This window comes from Schistocerca piceifrons, chromosome X (genome assembly GCF_021461385.2).
Source record: "Schistocerca piceifrons isolate TAMUIC-IGC-003096 chromosome X, iqSchPice1.1, whole genome shotgun sequence".
NCBI classification, from domain to species: domain Eukaryota; kingdom Metazoa; phylum Arthropoda; class Insecta; order Orthoptera; family Acrididae; genus Schistocerca; species Schistocerca piceifrons.
Genome location: NC_060149.1, coordinates 388,358,914 through 388,386,594, shown reverse-complemented (window position 1 = coordinate 388,386,594; position 27,681 = coordinate 388,358,914). Strand labels below are relative to the sequence as shown.

The 27,681-nt window shown below is 46.2% G+C and overlaps 1 protein-coding gene across 5 annotated transcripts in view; it reads left to right on the top strand.

Annotated features, from left to right (window-relative positions):
- LOC124722108 (AP-3 complex subunit sigma-1) overlaps positions 1-27,681 on the top strand; it is a 121,292-nt gene that overhangs the window by 18,527 nt on the left and 75,084 nt on the right. The window contains exon 1 of one of the 5 annotated variants that reach the window (XM_047247310.1): positions 13,543-13,806. The exons of the other annotated variants lie outside the window; for them this stretch is intronic. The gene's annotated coding sequence lies outside the window, so the exon portion shown is untranslated. Of the gene's footprint in view, positions 1-13,542; positions 13,807-27,681 lie in introns of those variants that run through there. 5 annotated transcript variants of the gene reach the window in all.

The following is a 27,681-nucleotide window of genomic DNA, read 5'->3' as shown; positions in this document are numbered from 1 at the left end:
ATTATTGCGATAAAAAAGATATCCATTACATTTTTAGCCTTCTTGCTTTTACTTTTCTGAATATACTGTCTAGGTCAGAACACATTCTCAATGGATCTCTCTACTTCTGGATGCACCACTCTTAGATTGCGGGACTGATGACCTTGTTCTTTGGTCCCTTACCTCCCCTCCAACCAACCAGCTAACCAACCCTGTGTTGCCCCTCTCATAAAGTGCTTGATGTTCATGAGATTCGGGTATGTGTTCAATTTGTAATGCCAGCCCTGTCTGTAGGAATTGGGGCTGTCAGTTACACGCAGGAATTGGGGATGTCAGTTACACGCAACTGCTCCTTGGACACATCCTCCCATCTATGTAAAGTGTGGGGAGCACCATTCCCCCTGTTCACTAGACTGCACAGTCTTCCAAGAGAAAAGAAATTCTGCTAATAAAGGACTATTGAGTGACTCTCATGATGACATTTGCTATGGCATTGTAACATCAGCCTCTCCTGTCACAATGCCCTCAGTTGTTGTGCCTTCTATGTTAGCTCTTTGGACCATTTGATTACACCTGCTCCACTGGTGGTTGGGGACCAGCCCCGACCCCCTCCTACTGTTGCCCTGCACCCACATCGAGAGCATTGAAACTCCAACCACCAGGAACATCAATCCCCAACCCCAGCCGAAGAAGCGACAACCTTACCAGAAAGAGGTCCCTCAGGATGCTCCCCTTCCAGGATTCTACTAATCTTCAACTGGATATCAGCCTGTGGTTGAAGGAGCCACAAGTAGCTGGTCATAGGGCTTCATATTACTCATCTGTTTCTGAAACTAGGGTAGACAAGCCCTCAGAAACATTGAAATCATCCAAGCAGAAGATGGACAAAAAGAAGACAGAAGATGGAGGTTCAGGTGGTCCCCTTGCCACCAGACTCCATGTATTCCAACTCTGTACCTGAGGCAGAATCCCTGGTGACCCCTGTGGCACCAGATCCCCCACAGAACCTGAACTAATGTGTGTTAATGCCATATCCCAGCAACTGGTGACAGCAGGTGACCTTGGAGCATGACCTGCCCGTTGTTCTCTTCTTGCCCCCACAGGATACCGATAGTGTGATCCTCCAGTGGAACTTATGCAGTTTTTTTCAACCACCTGGCTGAGATACAAGGTTGCTTATGCATTTCCCCTGATTTCTGCATTGACCTCCATGAAGTTGCTTCCCAGCATTGCAAACCCCTACCCTCCATTGTTATTGGGGCTATTTTAATAATGTAGCTGATTATGACAGAGCATTGGGTGGAGTTATTCTGGACTCTACAGCAAACATGTGCTACTCAGTATGACTTTGGAGGCTGTGGCTGTTTGTGTGAGGACGTCTCTGTATTTTAAAATCTGTAACATGTGTCTCCTTCTCGATAGGGAATTGCCTCAGAATGTGTTGTCTGCACTGATTTCTTAGCTCGCTCCCCCCCCCCCCCCCCCCTTTCCTGATTTTGTGTTACTTCAGTGCCCACAACTATTTGTAGGGTTGAAATAAAACTAATGGCCTCAGTAAAGCTATCAAAACTTCGCTCACAGAGTTGATATTTCCATTTGGTACCCTGCTCCCTCCATCCATTGGAGAGTCCATGATGAATTGTGCAAAAGTAATCATTTTCCAGTCATCCTGACCCCTCCTCATCATCATTCACCTTGGGGGTCACCTAGGTGGAACATCGGAGCCTTTCATTTCACACGCGCCATCCTGAATCCTACAATGTCCCATTAACTGAGTGGGAATTCCACAGTGCCCTAGCCGCTTGCCCTGATACAGCTCCCGGGCCAGATCGCATCCACTGTCAGATGCTGAAACACCTCTCAGTGGACTGCCAGCGATGCCTCCTCGACCTTTACAACCGTATTTGGGTTGAGGGGGATTTTCCGTCGCAATGGCGAGAAAGTATTGTTATCCCCGTTTTGAAACCTGGCAAGAACCCATTGGAGGTGGACATTAGCCTCTTCAACGTTCTTTGCAAGTTGCTCGAACGCATGGTGAGCCAGCGGTTGAGTTGGGTACTCGAGTCTTGGGGCCTTCTAGCTCCGTCTCAGGGTGGGTTCCGTAAAGGCCACTCTGGCGCCGACAATCTGGTGAGCCTGGAGTCAGCCATCCGTACGGCCTTTGCCCGCTGTCAGCACCTCGTCGCTGTCTTTTTCGACATGTGGAAGGCGTATGATACGACATGGCGCCATCACATCCTCTCTACGCTTCATGGTTGGGGTCTTCGGGGTCCACTGCCGATTTTCCTCCACAATTTTCTGTCGCATCAAACCTTCTGCGTGCAAGTCACGGCCTCCCATAGTTCCTCCCGAGTTCAGGAGAATGGGGTGCCACAGGGATGTGTTTTAAGTGTCTGCCTGTTTTTAATTGCAATTAACGGGCTCGCTGCGGCAGTGGGAACGTCTGTCTCAGCGTCCTTGTATGCTGACGACTTCTGCCTCTACTATAGCTCTATTGGCATTGCAGCTGCTGAACGTCAGCTCCAGGGCGCTATCCGTAAGGCGCAGTCTTGGGCTGTTGCACATGGCTTCCAGTTTTTGGCTGCCAAGACCTGCGTTTTGCATTTCTGCCGGCAATGAACAGTTCACCCTGAGCTGCAGCTTTATCTTGCCGGCGAACTTCTTGCTGTGGTGGAGACACATCGCTTTTTGGGTGTAGTTTTTGATGCCCTGTTGACTTGGCTCCCACATATTCGGCAGCTTAAGCAGATGTGTTGGCGGCATCTTAATGCTCTGCGATGCTTGAGGCACACCAGGTGGGGTGCCAACCGCTCTACCCCCTTACGGCTCTACCAGGCATTAATCCAGTCCCGTCTTGATTATGGGAGCCTGGCTTATGGTTCAGAATCCCCATTTGCGTTGCATGTGCTGGACCCAATTCTTCACAGTGGGATCCGACTTTCCACTGGTGCTTTCCGGACCAGCCCTGTGGACAGCATACTCGTGGAGGCAGGTGTCCCTCCACTGTGGTTACGACGCCAACATTTACTGGCCGCTTATGCTGTGCATGTTTGTAGCTTGCCTGGGCATCCTAATTATCATCTCCTGTTCCAGCAGTCAGTCGTCCATCTCCCAGAATGTTGGCCCCTGTTGGGTTGTATGATTGCGGTCCGCGTCAGAAAGCTTCTCTCTGGGCTTGGTGTTTTCCCTCTTCCACCTCCTTTGCGGGCCCCTCTGTGTACACCCCTGTGGTGTGTGTCCCGCCCTTGCCTTCTGCTTGAATTGGCACAGGGCCTGAAGGACTCAGTCCCTCCGGAGGCCTTCTGCTGCCGCTTTTTTCCATCCTAGCCACGTATCGGGGCTCTGGCATGTTTTACACTGACGGTTCGATGGTTGCTGGTTGTGTCGGTTATGCTCTAACTCTAGGGGACCATCACGAACAACGATCCTTGTCGGCTGGCTGCAGCGTTTTCACTGCTGAGCTGGTCGCCATCTTTCGTGTTTCCCTCACTCTCGTCTGGTGATGGCTGTCCAGGAGTCCCTCCATGCTCTTGCCTGTTGCAGCCGCTCTGTGGTCTTTGTGTGGACTCCAGGCCATGTTGGGATACCTGGCAATGAACACGTTGAGCGCCTGGCCAAACAGGCCACCAGTGAACTGACTCTCGACATTGGCCTCCCGGAGCCTGATTTGCGAGCAGTCATCCGCTGCAAAGTTTTTGCGCTTTGGGCCGCTGAATGACGCGATCTGACCACGCCCAATAAACTCCGTCCTATCAAGGAGTCGACGGGTGTGTGGCAGTCATCCATGCGAGCCACTCGAAGGGACTCAGTAGTCCTTTGTCGGTTCAGCATTGGTCATACCCGCGTGACCCACAGCCATTTACTGTGCCATGAGGACCCGCCTCTATGTCGCTGCGGGTCGGCTTTAAGGGTGGTCCATATTTTGTTGACCTGTCTCCTTTTAACTGTGCTCAGGCAGACATTTGCGCTGCCTGATACGCTCCCTGCCCTTTTAACAGATGACACTGCTATGACAGGCTTAGTTCTGTGTTTTATTCGGGCAGGGGGCTTTTATCATTCCATCTAAGTGTTTTTCCTTATTCTATTGATTCTGGCCTTTGGCCTACGATTTTAGTCTTAGTTTTTAGTGTGTTTCTCGGTGGTTGGCTTTTCCTTTTTTGTTTCTATGGTCGGCCAACCATTGTCACACTCTGTGTGCTTTTAATTCCTTTTGTCTGGTCTCTGTCTACGTCTTTCTTGTCCTGTGTCGTCTGTCGTCTTTCCCATTGTTGATTTTATTCTGTGTGGGTGATTTTAAGTTTTGGAACAAGGGACTGATGACCGTAGCAGTCTGGTCCCTTTAATCCTCCAAACCAACCAACCAACCACCCATGTGGGCTCTCAAAATGCTGCCCTCAGGGGCTCAGCATTCATTTGCTGAAAATGGCCTTGGCGACCTTGGGGTACCTGAGCTGGTGACTGGTATGTGCCGCCAGTCCCCTGTCACTGTAAGCTCTGGGCATACTTAAGTGAGTTGAGTAAGGCTTACCTAGCCACTCGGAGCTCTGTGTAGGTGGAGTTTTATTTCCCTAGCTGCTCGTGATAAGAGATGGATAGGTACCAACACCAAATCAAATAAGAGGACTCGTGTAGACAGTGTGTCACATTGTACGGGTATCTTGGCTTGACTTCCTGGATCATGAGGACAGTAAAGAAAAGCCCTCAGTGCACTGATGAGATGAATGGCTATTGAGGTGGGACGGTTGTTAGCGGGCAACTTCTGGGGAACCTGCCACACCTCAGTTGTGTAAGGCTTACCTAGCCACTCGGAGCTCTGTGTAGGTGGAGTTTTATTTCCCTAGCTGCTCGTGATAAGAGATGGATAGGTACCAACACCAAATCAAATAAGAGGACTCGTGTAGACAGTCCTGTAGACTCGGGATATTTAAGACTTCTAGTGTCTTTAGTAACAGAATGCTTGCTGCTGGTCAGTGTGTGTTTTTATTGGTTAAAAGGATAGAGAGAAATTTTGAAAAAGTGTCACTTTTTACATTCAGAAAGGTTTTAGAGGGGACTGCAGGTACTTCAAAATTTGTTATGTATTTACAAAATGGGAGACTGTTGGTGGAAACATCAAGTTGCCAACAAGATTCCCCCTTGGGGAATATGCCATGGAGTCTGAGCTCCACACCACGTTAGACTGCAGTAAACGTGTTGTGACATGCAGGGACCTGGTGAACATCCCCAAAAAAGACCTGAAAGTTGAATGGGCCCAAGAAGGCATTGTAGATGTGCAGAATATTATGAAAAGGGTGGAAGATGATCTGATTAAATCTGACTCGTTCAGTCTCACTTTTGATAGCCCAAAACTCCCAGAACATAATAAGCTGGGTGCTCTTCACTTAACGTTGCGCCCTATGTCCCCAGCCCAATGTGCCAGTGCGTTGGGAAAAACACTCTTGGAAATAAGCTAGGAGCCACTTGTGGCAAATGTGGTAAGGGTGCCCATTAAGGATTTGGGTGTTCCTTTCCTCCAAAGTGTGTGAACCCCTCAGGGGCTCAGCATTCGTTTGCTGAGTAACGGGAATGGCGATCCCGGGGTTCGTGAGCTGGGGTCTGGTAAACGCCACCACCCCTCTGTCACAGTAAGCTCTTGGCATGCTTCCATGACCACCGTGCAGTGCAGCAGTAGAATGTTGTCTGTTTTGGAGAACGAGTGTCGTGGCTTCACCGCCTGGACTGTGAGGAAGGTACACAACTGTATAAGAAAGCCCTCAACCTCAAGGTGTGCTACATGCTGATGAAGTGAATGGCTGTTGAGGTTAAACAGTCTCTAGCGGGCAACTTCTGGGGCACCTTCCACCCCCCCAGTTGTATAAGGCTTGCTCAGGCATGCAGGGCTCTTTCTGGGTTGATGCTTGTTTCCCTACTGTCCTGTGGGATCCCTATGGAATAGTCTTACCAAACTACTACTCCTGATGGTATACTGTCAGGTAGTGCCTATATCCACTGATCAAGAGCTCAGTTGGTCAGTCTTCCCAAAAAGAAGTCTCAGAATCATACTAACAGGACATTAGTGTGCCATAACACTTTCATTGTAATCGAGGAAATGGGAGGAACCTTTGAGAAGGTGTCCCCATTCTGTATTCCCAAGGCATTGGAAGGTATTGCTGGGTCACTAAAAAGTGTCAAACGACTTCGTTATGGAACACTTCTAGTTTAAACTGCTAATTCAACCAAAATATCTAAGCTTCTGTGATGTAAGGCCTTAGGTGACTATCCATTTGAGGCTGAGTTGTGTAACACCCTTAACTTTAGTAAGGATGTGGTTACTTGTTCCGATATGGTGGAGGAGAACCTTGCGGTGTTACGTGAAGAATGGAAAAATATGGGCATCACGGAAGTGGAGAACTGTATGAGGAAAGTCAATGGCAAATTGGAAAAATCAGCAACATTTACTGTAATGTTTAGTACTCTGGAATTACCTAAACATATCCTTGCAGGCTATAACTGTCTTAAGGTTCCAGGGTTGCCACAACTTCTGGAAATCAGGGAAATTCTAACATTCCATGGAAATATCGGGGAAATTTGAAAGAAAAACGGAAAAATCTCGTTTTTGTCTCAGTAGCCTGAAATTGTTAGTTTGCCGACATGTCATGCTTCGTCGCTGGTTGGGCGCAGCAGGGTACATGCGCCGCTTCCCAACTCTCTCATTCTTAAAGCTTCCCCCCTTCCCACCCCTCGCCTCAGCTTGCAGTCAGTGCTGCCACCACTACTTACTGCTACCCTAGCAGCTGCCGATGAGAGGCAGGGCAGCATGAGGAGTGGTTTGCATGGATGTGATTTTCAGAGTTTGTTGACTCAGCAGCCAGAGAGAATGGTCATGTGTGCATGAGTTGTCTGAGTTTTGTGTGAATGTGTGTGCGCATTCGTTTTCTGACAAAGGCTGTGGCCAAAACTTTAGTTGTGAGAGTGTGATTGTCTTTTCAATGTGCCTGTCTGTGGCCCAGCAATCATCTTTACGGTGAGCTGTTACATATCTTCATTAGTATTGATTCTCAGAGTGTTTGCGCAAGTTATCTGTTGTGTAGTTGATCACCACAGTCTCACGTCAACATGGTGTCTGTGTCACGTGAATAGTTGGCCACGAGTGAACTTCCACGATGGGCCAAAACTGCATTCCATTTCTGTGGATATCTCGAACGGATCGGGCCTGCCAATCTGAAGCCCATAGTTTCCCACTAACGTGCTGGTCTTGCTTGTCGGATCTAGTCTCACTGATCTGCCAGCAGGCTGGTTTTGTCTGTGTGTGGCATAATGCGGCGGATTTTCATGGTTTATCCATGAACCCAGGACTGTGGTGCCCCTCGGCAGGCCAGAGTCCACAGGTGATGGATTTCAGGAATTGCGACTGTCTTACCACAAGTACATTGTGCGGTGTGGCATTTTATAGACATTGTATTTATTTTTGTGCATTTTAGCACTTCGAAAGTAGTTTATATATTAGAAAGTATGGACGATAAGAAGAAGAAAATTGTGGCAGGCGCTGGAAGTTTGTACACCATGCACTCATGTATTTCTTGAAAGAAAAATCACACAATACCTGTAGAATAATAGACATAACACAGTGAGTAATAACCGACAATAACGAACATAGTAGAACCAACTTTTTATTCGCGGTCACCTATAGTGTTGGTTTACACAGCTCTTCCCCCCACCTATATATTTGTTTCAGGGGGCCTACTTTTTCTGAGGTTATTTCTGAAAGCAGCAGAGGTATTTTAAATATGTCTTGTGACTCCAACAAAATGCATATTCTTGTCACCAAATGTGTTTCGCTTTATTTAAATAAAATAACATTAATGATTTTAATGAAACATACATACCATTTGGCTTGCTTTCTCCATCGAAAAACATTTCATTACACAAGATGTTGATGTTAGTACTTAAGATTTTTGCTCACACCTTGCAGAAAGTGTGAGATATACGAGGAAAGGAAAATTCAGGAGTTGAAAATAAAGAGATTCATACTCTATGGTGAAGCTAGCTTTCAAAGCTATGCAGTCTCCAGTTTTTGCTACTTCTTTTGCATCACCCCTTAAGATGTCAATTGCCAAGTGCAATGCCTCCACACAAAATCAGACCACAGATTCAAGTACGAGCACATGCACTTGCCGGTGTACCTGTGGATGAAACGCTCCACTTGAAACTGAAGTTGTTTGCAAGCCGTTGGCAATGGGTTTACCACCTAATCTACATACCACTACCCACTATCAGAAGCCAACCAAGCCCTCCTCGCAACCCAGGCATCCACCTCCTCCCATCAGTAAAGAAAAACATCTTTTGAAAAGTAGTTCCAAGTCCAAAAAAGTGGTTGTTAAACCTTCAGATCGGCAAGCTCTCTCCCTGTCTGACGGGGACTATGCTTTGGGTGTATGGACTTCCAATCAGAGGAACCAGAGAGCTGGGAACTGGCCAATGTTCCCCCTGACCTCCCCAGTAAATCACCACCTCCAACGGAGAAAGAAAAGGACAATCATCGCTAAACAATGGCTTCGACAGGGAATTCTGTATTGCAGTGGAATTTAAATTGATATTGCTCACATTTGGAAGAATTACAGCTCCTGGTCGAGGAGAAACCGTTCTGCATCTACTTACGAGAAACACATCTTGAAGTCACTGACACACCTGCATTGTAGGATTACCATCCATACAGGAAGGATGACACTACTGGAGACAAGACTAAAGGTAGAGTGGCTGTTTTTACTGATGACAGATGCCATTCCTCTCCTGTCCCTCTTACCACAGCCATGAAAGCAATTGCTGTGAAATTTGTTGCACCTTTTACCATCACAATGTGTTCTTCGTACCTTCTGCCTAATGATGCTCTGGATGCAGGCACACTGGCAGAACTCTTCCTGGCACTCCCATGCCCATTCCTCCTTTTGGGGGACTTAATGTGCTGTGGGGCTCGGCTACCACCTGCTCTAGGGGTCGGATGAGCAAGCAACTTGTCCATTTTGAGAATATCTACCTTCTGAATGTGGGCCAGATGACACACTTTTCCACTGCTACAGGGTCTTTTTCAGCCATTGACCTTTGTTGCCCCCGCTCCCCCCCCCCCCCCCCCCCCCCCACACACACACACACACACACACACACACACACACACACACACTCAGTCGATGCCATGGTGGACAAAAAGACATTGCAGTAGCTATTCGTGATCACCGACAAGCCCTGCAATGATTCGAACGATGACATTCACAGACCAACTTTATCACTTCTGAGTGAGTTCGTGCTAAGGCTTGCTATTTAATCAAATGCAGTAAGAAGGAATGCTGGGAGCCCTGTCTCTCCTCCATGGGGATTTATGCCTCTTCGTCTCAGGCGAAGGTCAAGCTCTGTGCTCTTATCAGCTACCAAAGTTCAACATCTGTTCCAGGTCTTGTCCTACAGGGTGATCTTTGCACCGATTTATTGGTTCTTGCAGAACACTTTGTGACAACATTGGAGTTCTCTTCCTATCCGCTTACCTTTTTACTGCAGAAACAAGAAGTTGAAGATCTCCCCTATGTTTCACTTCCCACCAATCTGAACTGTACAATGAACCCTTCCCTGACCGGGAACTACTTGAAGTTCTTAACTCATACCACGACTCAGCCCAGGCCCTTATTCATTCAATTCACAGTCAGATGATCCAACACCTGAAGATTCGTCAGAGGCAACATCTCCACAGGGTCTTCAACTATCTTTGGTTCCTATGTGCCCTCCCCTTGCAAAGGTGAGATAGCATAGTGGTCCCAGTTCTTAAACCAGGCAAAGAATGTAAGCTGCTTAAAAGGAAGGTTACCAGTTGTTTATGCTGGGCTCGCAAAACTTGGGAGCCTTTTATCCCCTATCAGTATGGTCTGAGGGAGGGATGATTCACAGCCGAACATCTGCTTAGGCTGGAAACAGCAGTCTGACAGGCTTTTTCTAACTGCCAGCACCTTGTTGCAGTCTTTTGTGACCTGCATAAAATGTATGACAGTGCTTGGCATCATAACATTTTACCCACCCTCCTTTACTGGGGCTTTTGAGGCCCACTGCTGATTTTTATTTGGCAGTTTTTGTCCCACCAGTTGTTCCAGGATAGATTTGACATATCAGCCAGCTTCCCATGGGCCAAGAGAACAGCTTCCCACAGGGGTCTGTGTTGAGTGTCACTCTCTTCCTCATTAACATCACTCAGCTAGTTACCTCTGTTGGGCTGCTGGTCACTCCTGCATTGTATGTCGACGATTGTTGGATTAGGTACAGCTCCCACTCAGTAGCCTCTGCTTAACGCAAGCTCCAAGGTGCTATCTGGTGGACTCTGCATGGGCTCTTTCCCATGGTTTCCACTTCTCTCCCACAAAAATATGAGTATAATGTGTTTCTGCCATTGTACCATGAACTATCCTGTCCTGGAACTCTACTTAGACTCCCAGCACCTGTACATTGTAGCACAGTCCCATTTTTTGGGACTCCCTTTTGATATAAAGCTGACCTGGCTCCCCATATTCATCACCTCAAGACTATCTTCAGGTGGTAGCATTAACAGTCTCTGCATCATTGTCCACACTTCTTCGGCTGTGGATCGTGTCACTCTTATCCATATTTACTGGGCCCTGGTTTCATCCCAGCTGGACTATGGTTGCCGGGTTTATGGCTTGGTGGGTCCTTCAGCTTTAAAAGTGTTAGATCCAGTGCACCATCATGGCGTGTGTCTGTGGAATGATGCCTTTCAGACTAGCCTTGTAGACAGTTTCCTAGAGGAAGTGGTGATCTATACCTTCAGATTTGATGGTATTATCTCTTGTTCTCCTATGCAATCGCCATTTAACAGTTTCCTAATCATCCCACATATCCCATTCTCTTTACACACCAGGGATGTCATTGTCCCGATTTCCACCCTCCGGCGGGATTACCAGGTGCGGGAATGCACCTATATCCTCTCCCTTGACTGTGTTCTCTCACACACTCCCTCATGGATGGTGCCTAGACCATCATGGATTAGGACCAGTCTCTTCGAAGGTCCTAAATTCTAGGTTGCCCACATGACAGTTTGGCATCTTGTACATCCAGTTCTTAAAGAGCTCCAGGGTGTTACCATCTTTCACCAATGGCTCTCTGTGGATCAGATGGGATATGCATTTACATCTCCTGCCAGTATGGAACACCATTCGCTGCTGAGAGCATGTAGTGTGTTTACAGTAGAGCTGACAGCCTTTAGCAGAACCTTCCATTTTCTTAAACAGGCCTCCCTTGACCATGTTTTAATATGTGCTGACTCAAGTTCAGTTTGCCTTCTTTCTTCTGCACCCAATTTTTATTCTAGGTATCGCATGCTGTTGAATAGTGGGTGCTTTTGATTGTACTGGATTGGTTTGGACAGAAGTAGGTGGGACGTTTGCTGTCTTCCTGGGGATGGCCACCTACTGACTTCCGTATCTCCTTCATCTTGCTTTTATTATTGCGATAAAAAAGATATCCATTACATTTTTAGCCTTCTTGCTTTTACTTTTCTGAATATACTGTCTAGGTCAGAACACATTCTCAATGGATCTCTCTACTTCTGGATGCACCACTCTTAGATTGCGGGACTGATGACCTTGTTCTTTGGTCCCTTACCTCCCCTCCAACCAACCAGCTAACCAACCCTGTGTTGCCCCTCTCATAAAGTGCTTTCATTACACAAGATGTTGATGTTAGTACTTAAGATTTTTGCTCACACCTTGCAGAAAGTGTGAGATATACGAGGAAAGGAAAATTCAGGAGTTGAAAATAAAGAGATTCATACTCTATGGTGAAGCTAGCTTTCAAAGCTATGCAGTCTCCAGTTTTTGCTACTTCTTTTGCATCACCCCTTAAGATGTCAATTGCCAAGTGCAATGCCTCCACACAAAATCAGACCACAGATTCAAGTACGAGCACATGCACTTGCCGGTGTACCTGTGGATGAAACGCTCCACTTGAAACTGAAGTTGTTTGCAAGCCGTTGGCAATGGGTTTACCACCTAATCTACATACCACTACCCACTATCAGAAGCCAACCAAGCCCTCCTCGCAACCCAGGCATCCACCTCCTCCCATCAGTAAAGAAAAACATCTTTTGAAAAGTAGTTCCAAGTCCAAAAAAGTGGTTGTTAAACCTTCAGATCGGCAAGCTCTCTCCCTGTCTGACGGGGACTATGCTTTGGGTGTATGGACTTCCAATCAGAGGAACCAGAGAGCTGGGAACTGGCCAATGTTCCCCCTGACCTCCCCAGTAAATCACCACCTCCAACGGAGAAAGAAAAGGACAATCATCGCTAAACAATGGCTTCGACAGGGAATTCTGTATTGCAGTGGAATTTAAATTGATATTGCTCACATTTGGAAGAATTACAGCTCCTGGTCGAGGAGAAACCGTTCTGCATCTACTTACGAGAAACACATCTTGAAGTCACTGACACACCTGCATTGTAGGATTACCATCCATACAGGAAGGATGACACTACTGGAGACAAGACTAAAGGTAGAGTGGCTGTTTTTACTGATGACAGATGCCATTCCTCTCCTGTCCCTCTTACCACAGCCATGAAAGCAATTGCTGTGAAATTTGTTGCACCTTTTACCATCACAATGTGTTCTTCGTACCTTCTGCCTAATGATGCTCTGGATGCAGGCACACTGGCAGAACTCTTCCTGGCACTCCCATGCCCATTCCTCCTTTTGGGGGACTTAATGTGCTGTGGGGCTCGGCTACCACCTGCTCTAGGGGTCGGATGAGCAAGCAACTTGTCCATTTTGAGAATATCTACCTTCTGAATGTGGGCCAGATGACACACTTTTCCACTGCTACAGGGTCTTTTTCAGCCATTGACCTTTGTTGCCCCCGCTCCCCCCCCCCCCCCCCCCCCCCCCCCCGTTATTGCAGACTCAGTTCAGTGGGAAGTAGCTCCAGGTTTACATTATAGTGATAACTTCCCTGTGTGGATTTGTCTGCTGACTAGGACAGTGACTGACAGCCAACCACGCAGATGGATGATACAAAGGGCAAATTGGTTGCAGTACAGTCAACAGGCTATATTTGAACAAAAGCATTGTGCACAGGACAGTGGCCCATATCACTTGTGAGATCCAGTGGGCTGCCACAGAGTCCATCCACCGATCTAGTAACCACCTCATATGGCGGCCTGCCTGTACCTTGGTGGAATGATGGCTGTTGATTGGCAATCGAGGCCAGACGAACAGCTCTGTGGAACTTCAGACACTGTCCAACTACAAAAAACCTTCATGCCTTCAGATTTGCGAGAGGACATGCGAGGTGAATGATAAAAGAACAGAGGTGGGCTTCCTGGAGGCAATCCACGACATCCATTAATAGGTCCACTTCCACTGCGCAAGTTTGGGAATCAATAAGACCAATTTCAGACAAGGTTGGTACACATCCCCTCATGGCCTTTTTAAGTAATGGGGTCTTGATGGATATGCCAGAAGACATGGGTCAGGTTTTAGCTGAACACTTCCTCACTGTTACTGCGTCATCCAGACAAGCTCCTGCTTTTCAGGTGTTCCTTAGGACTGCAGAGATGAAGCTCAATTTCTTCTCGCATAATGAGGAAGTCAGCCACCATCCATTCTCCATGTGGGAACAGGAATCAGCTTTGTCTGCAGCCAGAGACACTGCTCCAGGATCTGATGTGATCCATTATGCCATGCTTCGTCATCTGTGCCCAGAATCGAAAGAACAGCTCCTCTCTTGTTTCAATCGGATTTGGTTTGATGGACAGTACCTCTAGACTTGGAAGGCAGCAATATTAATTCCATTCTGGAAACCAGGTAAGGACCGTAGTGCCACTAACAGTTACCGGAGTGTAGCCCTTACCAGTTGTATGGGTAAGACTCTTGAACTCATGATCAGCTGCCACCTGGTCTGGCTGCTTGAATCCTGAGGTCACCTGAGCCACTCCCAGTTCGGTTTCAGGCATTATCATTCCACCTTGGACAACTTAATTCTACTGGAGACGGCGATACAGGAGTCGTCCTTATGCTGGAACCATTTGGTTTGTGTGTGTGTGTTTTTTTTAAAAAAACCTTGAAAAATCATATGACACTACTTGGCAGTACATCATCCTTCACCAACTTCATGGATGGGGACTACGTGGACACCTGTCACTTATTATCCAATCCTTTCTCAAGGACTAGTGTTTTCGATATCATGTTGGCGATGCCTTGTCTGACTGCTGTGTTGAAGAGAATGGGATCCCCCAAGGCAGTGTCACATTGTTTTCCATCACTATCAGTGGTGTTTCCTCTGCAGTCAGGAGTCCTGTCAAATGCTTTTTGTTTGTAGATGACTTTGCACTTTTCTACTCTTCCTCTGATCTTGACAACAACGAGGCAGCTACAGCTGACCATTAGGAGGATGGAAACCTGGGCCATGACAACTGGTTTTTGGTTCTTACCCGAGCAGACTAAATGTGTCAATTCTAACTGTGCTTGATGCAAGTTTTAACCAACCAGTGCTCACAATGGGCGACAATATTTTAACGTTTTCAAGAAACTGTGCACTTTTGGGTTTATTATTTGACTTGAAATTAACTTGGCTCCCACACCTGAAAGACCTACGAACAGAGAGCTTCCAGTCATTGAATATTTTGAAATGCCTTAGCAGAAAAACATGAGGAACTGACAGGTGCCACCTCGTGCAGTTTTATAGGGCATATGTTCAATCATGTTTAGATTATGCCAGCATGGTCTAAGGACCAGCCCATCCTTCCTACCTTGAGATGTTAGATACTGTCCACCCTGAGGACATTTGGATATCAACTGGAGCCTTTTGGACCAGCCCAGTTTCGAGTGTGTGGAGAGGCTGGTGAACTACCACTCTGGTTTTGGCGACGTATCCTTTTGGCTCAACAGAAGCTGAAAATCTCAGCGTCTCCTCAGTCATTAGCGTTTAGTGCAATGATTCAACCCACCTTTTTGATGACTACTCCATGTGACCAAGCCATTTGGGATATGTGCTACAGACTGTCTGAAAAATCTGGATATATCAGACCTCCAAATACACAGCCAGGGATGGAATGTGTTGCTGCCTTGGCATCTTCTGAGGCCCAAAATGATTTTAAGCTTGACACAGTATAAGAAAGCATATACTCCAGATTATGTTTCTACAACTGTGTTTTCATCCATTTTAAGTAAGTACCACAGTTTTATTGTTCTTTATACAGATGGATCCCAGCAAGAGAATGTCCTTGGCTGTTCTGCTGTTTTCCCTGATAGAATTTTTAAATTGCACCTTCCAGAACAATTTACAAATTATCATGTGGAATTATATGGCATTCTGATGGCACTGGAGAGGATTCACAGACATCACCGTACAACTCGCTTAGTGCACTACAAGCACTTCACCAAATGTATCCAGTACACTAGGTGATTCAGCTCATCCATGACTGCTTACAGTGGCTCCAACACCATGGCAAGGAGGTGATCTTTTGCTGGGTACCTGGCCACACCGGGATACAGGGAAGCGATACGGCCAACAAAGCCACCAAGGATGCATGTCGGGATGGTGCTGTCTGTAGATGTCCATCCTATTGCATGTCGTAATCTCGTTTTCTGACAGATGCATCGTGCATCAGTGGGAGACTGAATGGTTGCAGATGGCAGGAAACGAGCTGCCTTCACTCAAGTCGGCCACATACGCACGGTGGACTTCATGTCAACCTCACTGTTGGAAGGAAGTAGGGAAGACTGGGTGAAATGCAACCCCATGATAGACAGCTACCATCTTACAGTGGAGGGGGGAAGGAGAGACTAAAACTGCTTGCACGGGAATGCACCCTGTTGCTATGTTTGCAAGAAACATATTTTGAAGCCACTGATGCCCTGTGCTACAGGCTAGACCCTTCACCAAAAGGATGACCTTACTGGGGACAGAGCCAAGGGAGGGGTTGCTGTGTTTGTCAGTAACACACATCACTCCTTTGCTCTCCCCCTGCCTACTGACCTGCAAGCAATTGCTGTCGAAATTCATGTATGTCAGGATCACTGTTTACTAGCTGTATCTACCTCCTCGAGATGCAATAGACTCTGAGGCTCTTATAGATCTTGTGGGAAAACTCCCGCAACTATTTTTTGTACTGGGAGACCTCTTGTGGTCCTCAACCTTTACTTGCCCTCGGGGTTGGGTTTTGAAGAGCCTCATCACATCTCACGAGCTGTGTATCAACACCACAGGTAATCACACTCATTTCTGTACTGTTACTGGGTCATCCTCAGCCATCGACCTCTCTTTCTGCTCTCCAGTCCTCGCAAACTCTGTTCAATGAGAGATCATTGATGACATTCATTCTTCTGGCCACTTCCCGTTGTGCATTCATGTACGGGATGTAATATTCCTTGAAGAGAAGCCACAAAATCTAATGGTCAGCAAGGCTAACTGACACTGTTCAACCAGCTGACTGTGTTTGAACACCGCAACAGCGTCCAGGAATGGGTGACTACATCATACAAGTGATCAATCATGCCGCTGACTTATCCACCCCAAAGCCCTCAAGTCATCTTTGGAGGCGACCTGTACCTTGGTGGACAGATGAGTGCTGTTCAGCAATCCAGGACAGCCATGCGGCTCTTTGATGATATAAATGCTGCCTAACAGCAGGCCACCTCACAGAGTTTAGTGTTGCGAAAGGCAAGGCTCGATGCATAACTAAGGAGGGCAAGAAAATGTTATGTTAAGTGTTTCTGGACTCTTATCAAGTGTTCCATTTGTTCTATGAGAGTATGGGAAGCCATAAAGAGGATTTCCTGTAAACACAGCCATTTACCAATAGTTGCAGTGCTGATACAGGGGTGTGTCCAAACAACACCCAAAGACAACGCTCAGACGCTGGCAGAGCATTTTGCAAAAGCTACTGCCAATTCCAGCCAGGATTCAGTATTTTGCCACTACCATACGACTGTAGCGAGATGCCAGTTGGACTTCAGATCCAACAGTTCTGAGTGCTACAACTCCCCTTTCTCCATGTGGGACTTGGAATCGGCCCTGTCTGAGGCTCAGGACACTGCACTTAGTCACAACCAAATCCTGTACTGCATGCTTTGACATTTGCCAGCAGTGTCAAAGGAAATCCTCCTCTAATGTTTTAATTTGATGTGACGGACAGAGTACTTCCCCAGCTTGTGGAGAGAGGCAATATTTACTGGAGTATCGCCTTAATGAGCTGTGTGGGAAAGACGATGGAGCACATGGTTAACCATCATCTGCTCTGATTGTTACAGACCAGGCAACTCCTTAGCTGCCCTCAGTGTGGATTCTAGGGATTTTGGTCCACTGTCGACAATGTGACCCTGCTAGAGGTGCTATTCAGCAGTCTTTCCTACATAAATATAACTGTATTGGAATATTCTTTGATACCGGTAAGGCATATAATACTACTTGGAGAGACAGTATTCTTGCGCAACTGCATCAGTGGAGCTTTTGTAGCCAGCACACCTTCTTCATACAATCTTTCCCATCTCAATGGTTTTTTAAGACCTGAGTTGATGACACACTGACAGATTGTTTTGAGCAGTAGAATTGTGTCCATCAGGGCAATTGTGTCCATCAGGGCAGTGTTTTAAATGTTACTCTCTTTGCCATAGCCATAAACAGTATCATGTCAACAGCAAGGAGTCCTGTACAGTGCCCCTTATTTGTGGACAATATTGCTGTTTTATGTTCCTCCTCCGGTGTTGCAATGGTGACCCATAAGTTGCAACTTACAGTGCATTGGTTGCAGGAGTGGTCTGCAAAGATGGGTTTTGAGATTTTTGCAGAGAAATTTGTGTGTGTTCATTTTAATTGTTCTCATCGTATTTTGAATTGACCAATCTTGCGTATGAGGGACACCATTCTACATTTTAAAGACTCTGTGAGGTTTCTGGGCCTTATTTTTTACTTCAAACTGTCATGCTTACCACACCTGAGAGACCTGAAAGCCAGAACCCTGAAGGCACGGGATATCATGGAGTGCCTTAGCTACTTGTATTTGGGAGCAGACAGGACATGTCTGATCCAGTTTGATAGGGCATTTTTGCATTCATGGCTAGAGAATCACTGCATAGTATACAGGTTAGTGAGGCCATCTTACCTAAAGATTGTTGATGCTATCCACCATGAGGGAATTAGGCTAGCTGCAGGCACTTCCAGGACCAGCCCCATAACCAGTATCTGTGCTGAGGCTGAGGAACCATCACTCACCATCTGGCATCAGCTCTTCATGGCGCATCAGGCATGTAAGTTCCTCACAGCTCTGAATTCATCAACATACCATACTGATGCTCATTCATGCCTGGAATACCTTTTCTCCACATCCACAAGCAACACTGCCTTTTGTGATCTGTGTGCAATGTGTGCCAAGTCGCTTGGTGTGGAGCACATACAGCCACAAACCCAGGGTTTTAACTGCCTACCATCATGGTTACTGCAGAGACCCATGGTGGTTTTGGATTTAGTGCAGTACAGGAGAGATTTCACTTCTGCTTCTGTTTTTAGTAAGATATTTTCTGACATTTTATATGAGCGCGACAACTGTGTTGCTGTCTTTACGGATGGGAATCCTTTGGTTGCTCTGTTTTCATGAATCGTGTTCTCAAGGTCTAACTGCCTGAAGACTTGACTGTCTTTGACACAGAGTTATATGTGCTCTTTCAGGCACTGGAGCAGATGAGACGTTCTTCTAGTGCTAAATTTCTTGTCTGTTCTGATTCTCCGAGTGTCCTTTACTCTCTACAACGTTTTTACGCAGCACATAAAATAGTTCAGAGTATCCAGGATGCCGTCCTAGAACTATTATGATTGGGGAAGGAGGTGTCTTTCTGCTGGGTACCAGGGCACATGATTATTGCAGGGAATGAAAGGGCAGATCTAGCAACCAAGGAGGCTTGTGGTGATCCTCAGCTAGTTCAGTGTGCCATCCTCTGCATGCTGTAGTCTCGATGTCTTGCTTTGGTGAGAGGATGAGTGGTTGGAAGTGACGTACAATACACACTGTGTAGTAAAGCCCACAATGTCCCTGTGGCATACCTGCTTCCAGCCATGTCGATGACATGAGGTTCTCCTTTCGTGACTTCACATAGGCCACATTCCTATGATGGGTGGCTTCTTGCTCTGGCTAGAGGACCCTCCAATGTGTGGTGCTTGTGGCATATAGATCACTGTGTACCACATTTTATTGGGCTGTGTTTTATTTTTCGACCAGTGGGGCGGAGTTGCTGACAGATCTGCCATCTATTTTAAGTAACATTCAAATGAATGTGGTTTGAGTTTTAATGTTTTTTAAATTTCGCAACATTTTTCCCAAGGTTTTAGGGAGATGGTTTTAATGTGCTAACAGGGCGACTGACTCACCCATGTTTTTTGAAAGTGGTCAGCCAGTGACATTTCCCTGTGCCTTTCTTTTAGCTTCTTTGTCGTTTTACTTGTGTTTTAATCTCATGTATAGCTACTTTTACTCTTTCTCTGTTGTTTTAGTGCATGTGAGGTAGTGAGTTTGTGGTCAATTCGAGTGAGGTGGAAGTGAGTGCATGAGTCTGCAACAATTTTAGATTTTATCCACATTTGCTTGTTTTAATTAGTGTGAGGGCACTGATAACCTTGCTGTTTAGTGATACACACACACACACACACACACACACACACACACACACACACAAAGCTGACGGGGATGCCTTTGCCTCTGCCATCGGCCTTAGTACCATGCCACCTGGAAGTATTGTGCGGCTGTCCATAGCTCAACCACAGCCATTCTATTGGCAGCAGACTTAGCAGTCCCCTATTCATTGAGATCCTCCTGCCAGAAGACAGTATCTTGATTGACTACAGAAATCGCAGTGAACTTCAGAGATCACAAATGGGCTCTCCAATGTCATAAATGACAACCTTCAATGAGCATCTGATCGCCTTTAAATGGCTCTGTGCCCAGGTCTGTCATCTAATGAAATGGCAGAAACAAAACTGCCGAGAACAGTGTGATACTACCATTGGACTGTGTACCCATTCTTTGTAGGTTTGGGCAAAGGTTTAATGCCACTATGGACACCATTATCTGACAGATGTACCTGTTGTATCCCTGACTGGTGTTGTCTGTACACATCCAGATGCTTTTGCTGTACATGTTGCTCAGCATTCTGCTCGAAGGTCTGCATCTGAGAATTATCAGCCCGTGTTCCATGTCCTCAAACAGTGGGTGGAGGAAAATCACTCAGCTTACACTACATGTATAATGCTCCATTCAGTGAGTGGGAATTCCTCAGTGCCCTTACTGTTGGCCCTGACATGGCTCCAAGGCCAAACCACATCCACAGCTAACACACCTATTGGTGGACTTCCAGTTTCATGTCCTTTCCATTTTCAACTGTATCTGGACCAAGGGTGAGTTCCCATCTCAGTGGTGACAAAGTGCGATGGTCCTGGTACTGAAATTGGATAAACACTCCTTTGAGATGGACAGCTATTACCCAATTAGTTTCACTGTTGTTACCTGAAAGTTGCTCGAACAATTGACGAGCTGGTGGGTAGGTACCGTGAGTTTCAGGGCTCTTTCGCTCCATTCCAGGCAGTTTTTGCCAAGGTCACTCTAGTGCTGATAATTTGATCTGCCTGGAGTCTGCTGTCTGGTCAGCTTTTGCCTGGCATCAACACTGTATCACTGCGTTCCTCGACTTGCAAAAGTCTTATGTCACCACAAGTGTCATCAGATCATTGTTACCCTACATGAGTGGGGTCTCCAGGGGCACACTCCCGATTTTTGTGTGGAACTTCCTATTTTTTAAAATTTTTATTTACTTTTATTTACATGTCAAGTTCCGTAGGACCAAATTGAGGAGCAAATCCCCAAGATCATGGAATGTGTCAGTACATGAAATTAAAACATAATAGTATTAATTAAATGTTTATGAACCTGAAAAAAGTCAATCCATAAGTTTAAGTAAATTCAATCAACTATGCAACAAAAATCAGCTTGATTTTTCAAGGAACTCCTCGACAGAATAGGAGTGACCCATGAGGAAAGTCTTCAGTTTCGATTTGAAAGGGTGTGGATTACTGCTAAGATTTTTGAATTCAAGCGGTAGCTTATTGAAAATGGATGCACCAGTATACTTCACACCTTTCTGCACAAGAGTTAAGGATGCCCAATAAAAATGCAGGTTTGATTTCTGCCGAGTATTAACTGAGCGATATATATAATGGTTATTACAAATGATTGAAGCGATTTCACAGCTCTACAATAACTTTATTATTTGAGATATTTTCACAATGCTTTGCACACACATACAAAAACTCAAAACGTTTTTTTAGGCATTCACAAATGTTCAATATGTGCCCCTTTAGTGATTCGGCAGACATCAAGCCGATAATCAAGTTCCTCCCACACTCGGCACAGCATGTCCCCATCAATGAGTTCGAAAGCATCGTTGATGCGACTTCGCAGTTCTGGCACGTTTCTTGGTAGAGGAGGTTTAAACACTGAATCTTTCACGTAACCCCACAGAAAGAAATCGCATGGGGTTAAGTCGGGAGAGCGTGGAGGCCATGACATGAATTGTTGATCATGATCTCCACCACGACCGATCCATTGGTTTTCCAATCTCCTGTTTAAGAAATGCTTCTGCTTTAGCCTTTTCCATAAGATTTTCCAAACCGTCCGCTGTGGTACGTTTAGCTCCCTGCTTGGTTTATTCGTCGACTTCCACGGCTACGCGTGAAACTTGCCCGCACGCGTTCAACCGTTTCTTCGTTCACTGCAGGCCGACCCGTTGATTTCCCCTTACAGAGGCATCCAGAAGCTTTAAACTGCGCATGCCATCGCCGAATGGAGTTAGCAGTTGGTGGATCTTTGTTGAACTTCGTCCTGAGGTGTCGTTGCACTGTTATGACTGACTGATGTGAGTGCATTTCAAGCACGACATACACTTTCTCGGCTCCTGTCGCATTTTGTCTCACTGCGCTCTCGAGCGCTCTGGCGGCAGAAACCTGAAGTGCGGCTTCAGCCGAACAAAACTTTGAGTTTTTCTATGTATCTGTAGTGTGTCATGACCATATGTCAATGAATGGAACTACAGTGAATTTATGAAATCGCTTCAATCATTTGTAATATATATATATATATATATATATATATATATATATATATATATACACTCTTTGCCTTTACAAATGTCTGCTTGTGTCTGTGTATGTGCGGATGGGTGTGTGTGTGTGTGTGTGTGTGTGTGTGTGTGTGTGTGTGTGTGTGTGCCTGTCCTTTTTTCCCCCTAAGGTAAGTCTTTCCGCTCCCGGGATTGGAATGACTCCTTACCCTCTCCCTTAAAACCCACATCCTTTTGTCTTCCCTCTCCTTCCCTCTTTCCTGATGAAGCAACCATTTGTTGTGAAACCTTGAATTTTGTGTGTATGTTTGTGTGTCTATCGACCTGCCAGCGCTTTTGTTTGGTAAGTCTCATCATCTTTGTTTTTAGATATATTTTTCCCACGTGGAATGTTTCCCTCTTTTCAAAATACGCAGACTCATGAATAGGGGTCAGCAAGAGGTTTATGAACTTACACCACTTATTGCCCGAACCCCCAATTTCTGAGCCAAAAATATCCTTTTAGAATGGGAAGAGTGACCCCAAAATATAATACCATACCACATAAACGAATGAAAACAAGCAAAGTAGACTAATTTTTGTGTCGAACAATCACTCATTTCAGATACCATTCGAATAGTAAAAATGGCAGCATTAAGTCTTTGAACAAGATCCTGAACATGGGCTTTCCACGACAGTTTACTATCTTTCTGAACACCTAGAAATTTGAACTGCAGTTTCACTAATCATATGACCATTCTGTGAAATTAAAACGTCACGTTTTGTTGAATTGTATGTTGGAAACTGTAAAAACTGAGTCTTACTGTGATTTAGCATTAGTTTATTTTCTACAAGCCATGAACTTATGTCATGAACTATGCTATTTGAGACCGAGTCAATGTTGCACACAACATCCTTTACTACCAAGCTAGTGTCATCAGCAAACAGAAATATTTTAGAGTTACCCGTAATACTAGAGGGCATATCATTTATATAAATGAGGAACAGTGGTGGCCTCAACACTGATCCCTGAGGCACTCCCCACTTGACTGTACCTCACTCAGACACCATATCACAATCATTCTCAACATTGTAAATAGTGACCTTTTGCTCTGTTGCTAAAGTAAGAGGTGAACCAGTTGTACTAAACTATGTGAATAACGTTCACAGTCTTTGTGAACATCTTGCATGGATAATAATTTAGGAATATGAGCTAGATTTCCTGTTTCCAACTGACTCACCCAAAGTGTCAATTTCATTTTAAAAGCTCGTATTCGATCTATGAAATGAGTATTTAGCAGATCTTTACCTTGTAGTGAAATGTTCAAAGCATTCAGATGGCTAGTTAAATCTGCTAAGAACGCGAGATCACATTTCCATGAAGGCTCTTTCAATTCAGGAACACCCATGTTATTTAGTTCCATGAACATATTTATCTTATCTAATAGGCAAAAAAATCGATTTAATAATTCGCCACGACTAAGCCAGCGGACCTCGCTGTATTAAGGCAGGCTATCATACTGGCTTTCTACATCCTCAAGAAAGCTTTTAAATTGCCTGTGTTGTAGCCCATGCTTCCTTATATAATTGGTTGTACGAACAACAGCACTCATCACATTTTTTAGAGCGATACTCTTTGCACATAATTTTTTCTGGTGGATCACACAGTGAACGTCCCTTATTTCATTCGGCACGGTCAGTTTGTGCATTTTCTCCTTCAACAGCGCAACGAAACCTGATTTTTTTCCCTGTCATCGCTGGTGCACCGTCTGTAGACACTGAAACTAAAGAATTCCACGACAATCCTATATTTTCAACACTTTCTTCAACACTGCTTAAAATATCACCTCCGATTGTAGTGTTCTTCATGGCTATTACATCGAGGAGCTCCTCCCTCACCTGAAGATTTCTATTAACACCTCTAATAAATATGGCAAGCTGTGCTGTTCCAGTGATATAAGCACTTTCGTCCAGAGCTAGAGAATACGCCATAAAATCTTTACAGATATTTTCAAGCCGGCTCTGGACGTCGTCTGCCATGTCCTGTATGCGACACATAATGGTCATGTTAGATAATGGCACAATCCGAAACTGTTCAACTTGAGATGGACACAAATGTTCCGCTGCAACTACCAAACATTCTTTTATTAAATCGCCATCAGTGAAGGGGCGCAAGGATTTTGCTAAAAGCAAAGCAATTTTGTAACTCACTCTGAGAGCTGCCTCGGTTGATTTTTCTTCGTCGTCCAGATCTTCTTCGGATAGCTTCCTTTTAAGTTTAATAACTTCCTGTGCACGATCTGGTCCATCACATTTTCCTAAAAGAATTCAGCGTTTTATGACATACTAAACATTTTGCAACACCATCTTTTTCTGTAACCCGATACAATTCATCCCAATGGGGGTTGAACTGCGAAAGCATGGTTGGGGTTACACAACGGTGACTTGACATGATTCTTAACCAGCGAAGTGACTGTTATCTGAGCTGATCGTAGTATTTTAAACGTTACACAGTCGGCGCGAATTCAATAGGCACGCTGCAGCCCTATTCAAGTGTGCGCGCGCATTTCCCCTCCCTCCCCTCTCCGCGACCTTGCACCTGCTCGCGAGCACGTGCCAGAGCAGATGTGAGTACTCGCGCTCAAAGCCCTGCCCTACAGCCTTCCCTTCCCTGGATACACCCTGGGAGGAGGGCCAGGCTCGCCATCTTGGGATGAAGCACTTTTCCCACTACCTGGTCTGTAGTAGGATGGGCAGGGACACATTCATAGTCACAAAGTTGTTTTTTGTGGAGATTATCAAGGACAAGTTTGGCAAAGTGGAGTCTCTCAGTAACATGCAGTCAGGCTCCCTGTTGTTCGAAAGTTCTGCCATTTAATCTGCAGCTCTTTGTGCTTGTGATTGCCATGGCAACATCCCAGTGTTTTTTAATTGCCCCTCACCAGTCTCTGAATATGGTCCAGGGAGTTATTTTTCATAGGGACCTCATCCAGCAAAGTGATGAGGCTAATCTGAAGCAGTGTGGCGTTCATTTTGTTCAACGTGTGCAGAAGGATCGTAAAGACAACCACACTGATACCGACACCTTTATCTGACTTTCGAGGGGGATGCCCTACCAGAGGTCATGTGTTCTCGATGTGACGTGAAGCTGTATGTCCCACCACCATGAGGTGCTTTCGGTGCTTGTGTTTAGGCATACATCTTACCACTGTATGGCGGACCCTCTCTGTGGTGGCTGTGGCCACTCACTCTCTGAGGGAAGACCTTGTATTCTGCCACCTGTGTGCGTAAGTTGTCATGACCACCACTTGCCATGCTTGCCATTGCCCAGTTTAAAAGAAAGAAAAGAAATACAAGAGTATAAGTCCCTGGATCGTCTGTATTATGCTGAGGCTCACCAGAAATGTGACTGACTCCTTGCAGTGTCAATTTCTTCTGTTTTTGCCTCTGTTATAGCCTTTCCACTTCCTACTTCTTCCTTATCCCAGCCCTATTCCCCTCTTGTCTCCCCCTCCCCTACAGTTCCCATGCCCTCCCCTCTGGTTGCTGCTCCTCCTTCCCAGCCAAAGAAGTGCCCCCTTCTTTGGTGCCTGCTGGTGGCGAGCCTGCTTCCCCTCTTAAGGAACTGCCCCCTGCATGACTCAGCCAGAGGCCTGCTACCACAACTTGGCCATGGGACACATCATCTGTGTGAACCATCCCCCTGTATGTCTCAGCCAGAGGCATGCTACCACAACTTGGCCATGGGATGCATCATCTGTGCACTCCAAGGTTGTCTGCCATCTTTCAGTTATGGATCTTGCAGGAGCCTGCTCTCCCTCCATACCCTGCCCTACTCAATCTCCGAAAGAGGAGGAGGAGAAACATAAGTCCCAGGACAAGGCGCCCCCCCCCCCCCCCCCCACCACCACCTCCGGTTGCCCCCGGGGGGGTGCCAACTCCCCCTTAGCAACCTGAGTCTGAGATCTTATTTATGGATGTAACCTGATCCTCATCAGTGACGACCACTGACCCACTGACGTGACCTTGTATCAGCTTCTTTATGTGCAACCTGGACTCTCAGCAGAAGCTAATCCATTGGTCTTGCAACGGATATTACCGTCACATACCAGAAATATAACAACTTATTTCGTCTCATTCTGCATTTTGTCTTGCTCTTCAAGAAATGCACTTCCATGGTGCCCACGTCCCAACGTTTCGTGGTTATCGGGCATTCTGTTGAAACCATGCTGGCCCCAGAAAAGAGTCTGGAGGGATCTGCACTTTGGTTTTCACTGATGTCATTAGTGACTGAATCCTCCTTCATACCAACCTGGAAGCCATAGCAGTATGAGCGCGAACAACTTCAGCAATCACTATTTGCACTGTCTACCTACCTCCAGGCAGGCCACATCCTTATGTTAATCTGCTTATCTTAATGCAGCAGCTTCTGCCCCGCATCTCCTCCTAAGGGATGTCAGTGTGCACCTCACCCTCTGTGGGACAGTGCCACTTCACCAGGTTGTTTATTACATACTTTTATTTGTATCTCCTCAGTGATGGTTCCTTTACCCACCTAGTGGTGCTCTTGGCATCTTTTCTGCTGTTGATCTCATGATCTCCCCTGTTCTTGTGGTTTCCCAACATGATGATCTTTGTGAAAGTGACCGTTTTCCAGTGATTCCATCATTCCCCTGCCACCACTAGACAGAAAGGCCCCAATGTTGGACGTTCCACAGAACCAATTGGCCTTTATATGTCTCTGCTGTGCACTTCGACACCTCTCTCTCACATTGCATTGATGTGGTCGAGCAAGATGTCTGTGCCACTGTTCTTCATGCTGCTGGCACTGCTATCCCACTATCCACAGGTCCCCCTCATTATCGACCATACTGTGATGAACAAAGGATGTCACCGTCGCTATCCAAGAGCACGTATGGGCATGGCAGTGATTTAAACGACACCCTTCACAGACCAGCCTTACCGCTTTGAAGTGTCTCCGTGCTAAGGCTTGCTGCCTTATTAAACAGGGTAAAAAGGAGTGCTATGTTTCCTCCCTGGGGAAGTATGCCCTTTCATCACACGTTTGGTCCAAGCTCCGTAGCCCAATGGGCTGCCGGTGACTGTCAGCGGTCCGGGGTGTTATCCTACAGGTATGTACTAATTCATCTGTCCTTGAAGAGCACCTTCCAACACACTTTGAGACCCCCCAGGGGGTCCACAACTCTTTTGTGGATACGTGCGTAATGAGCACGGGACCCCGAGCTAATGTGGCCCTCCTTCCTTTCCGGGCTGCATACCCTCCCTTTCCGCATCCTTCCCCTTGGCCCCCCCCCCCCTCACCCCTCACCCCTCACCCCTCACCCCTCACCCCTCACCCCTCACCCCTCACCCCTGGCTCTTTCCTTCCCTTTCTCCCCCTCTGGGAGTATGGTTTGTGCGTATGTCCGGAGACGGACGCTCGAAACTGTTACAAATTCCTTGCCTTCTACACTTGCAAGTCTTCGTCCTTCCTCTGTCCTTCTCTTTTCCTTCCCTCTTCTCTTTGCCCTTTTCTCTGCTGCGGCGTTTGAGACCCCTCTTCCTTCCTTTCCCTTTCTCTTTTTTCCTCCCTGTGCG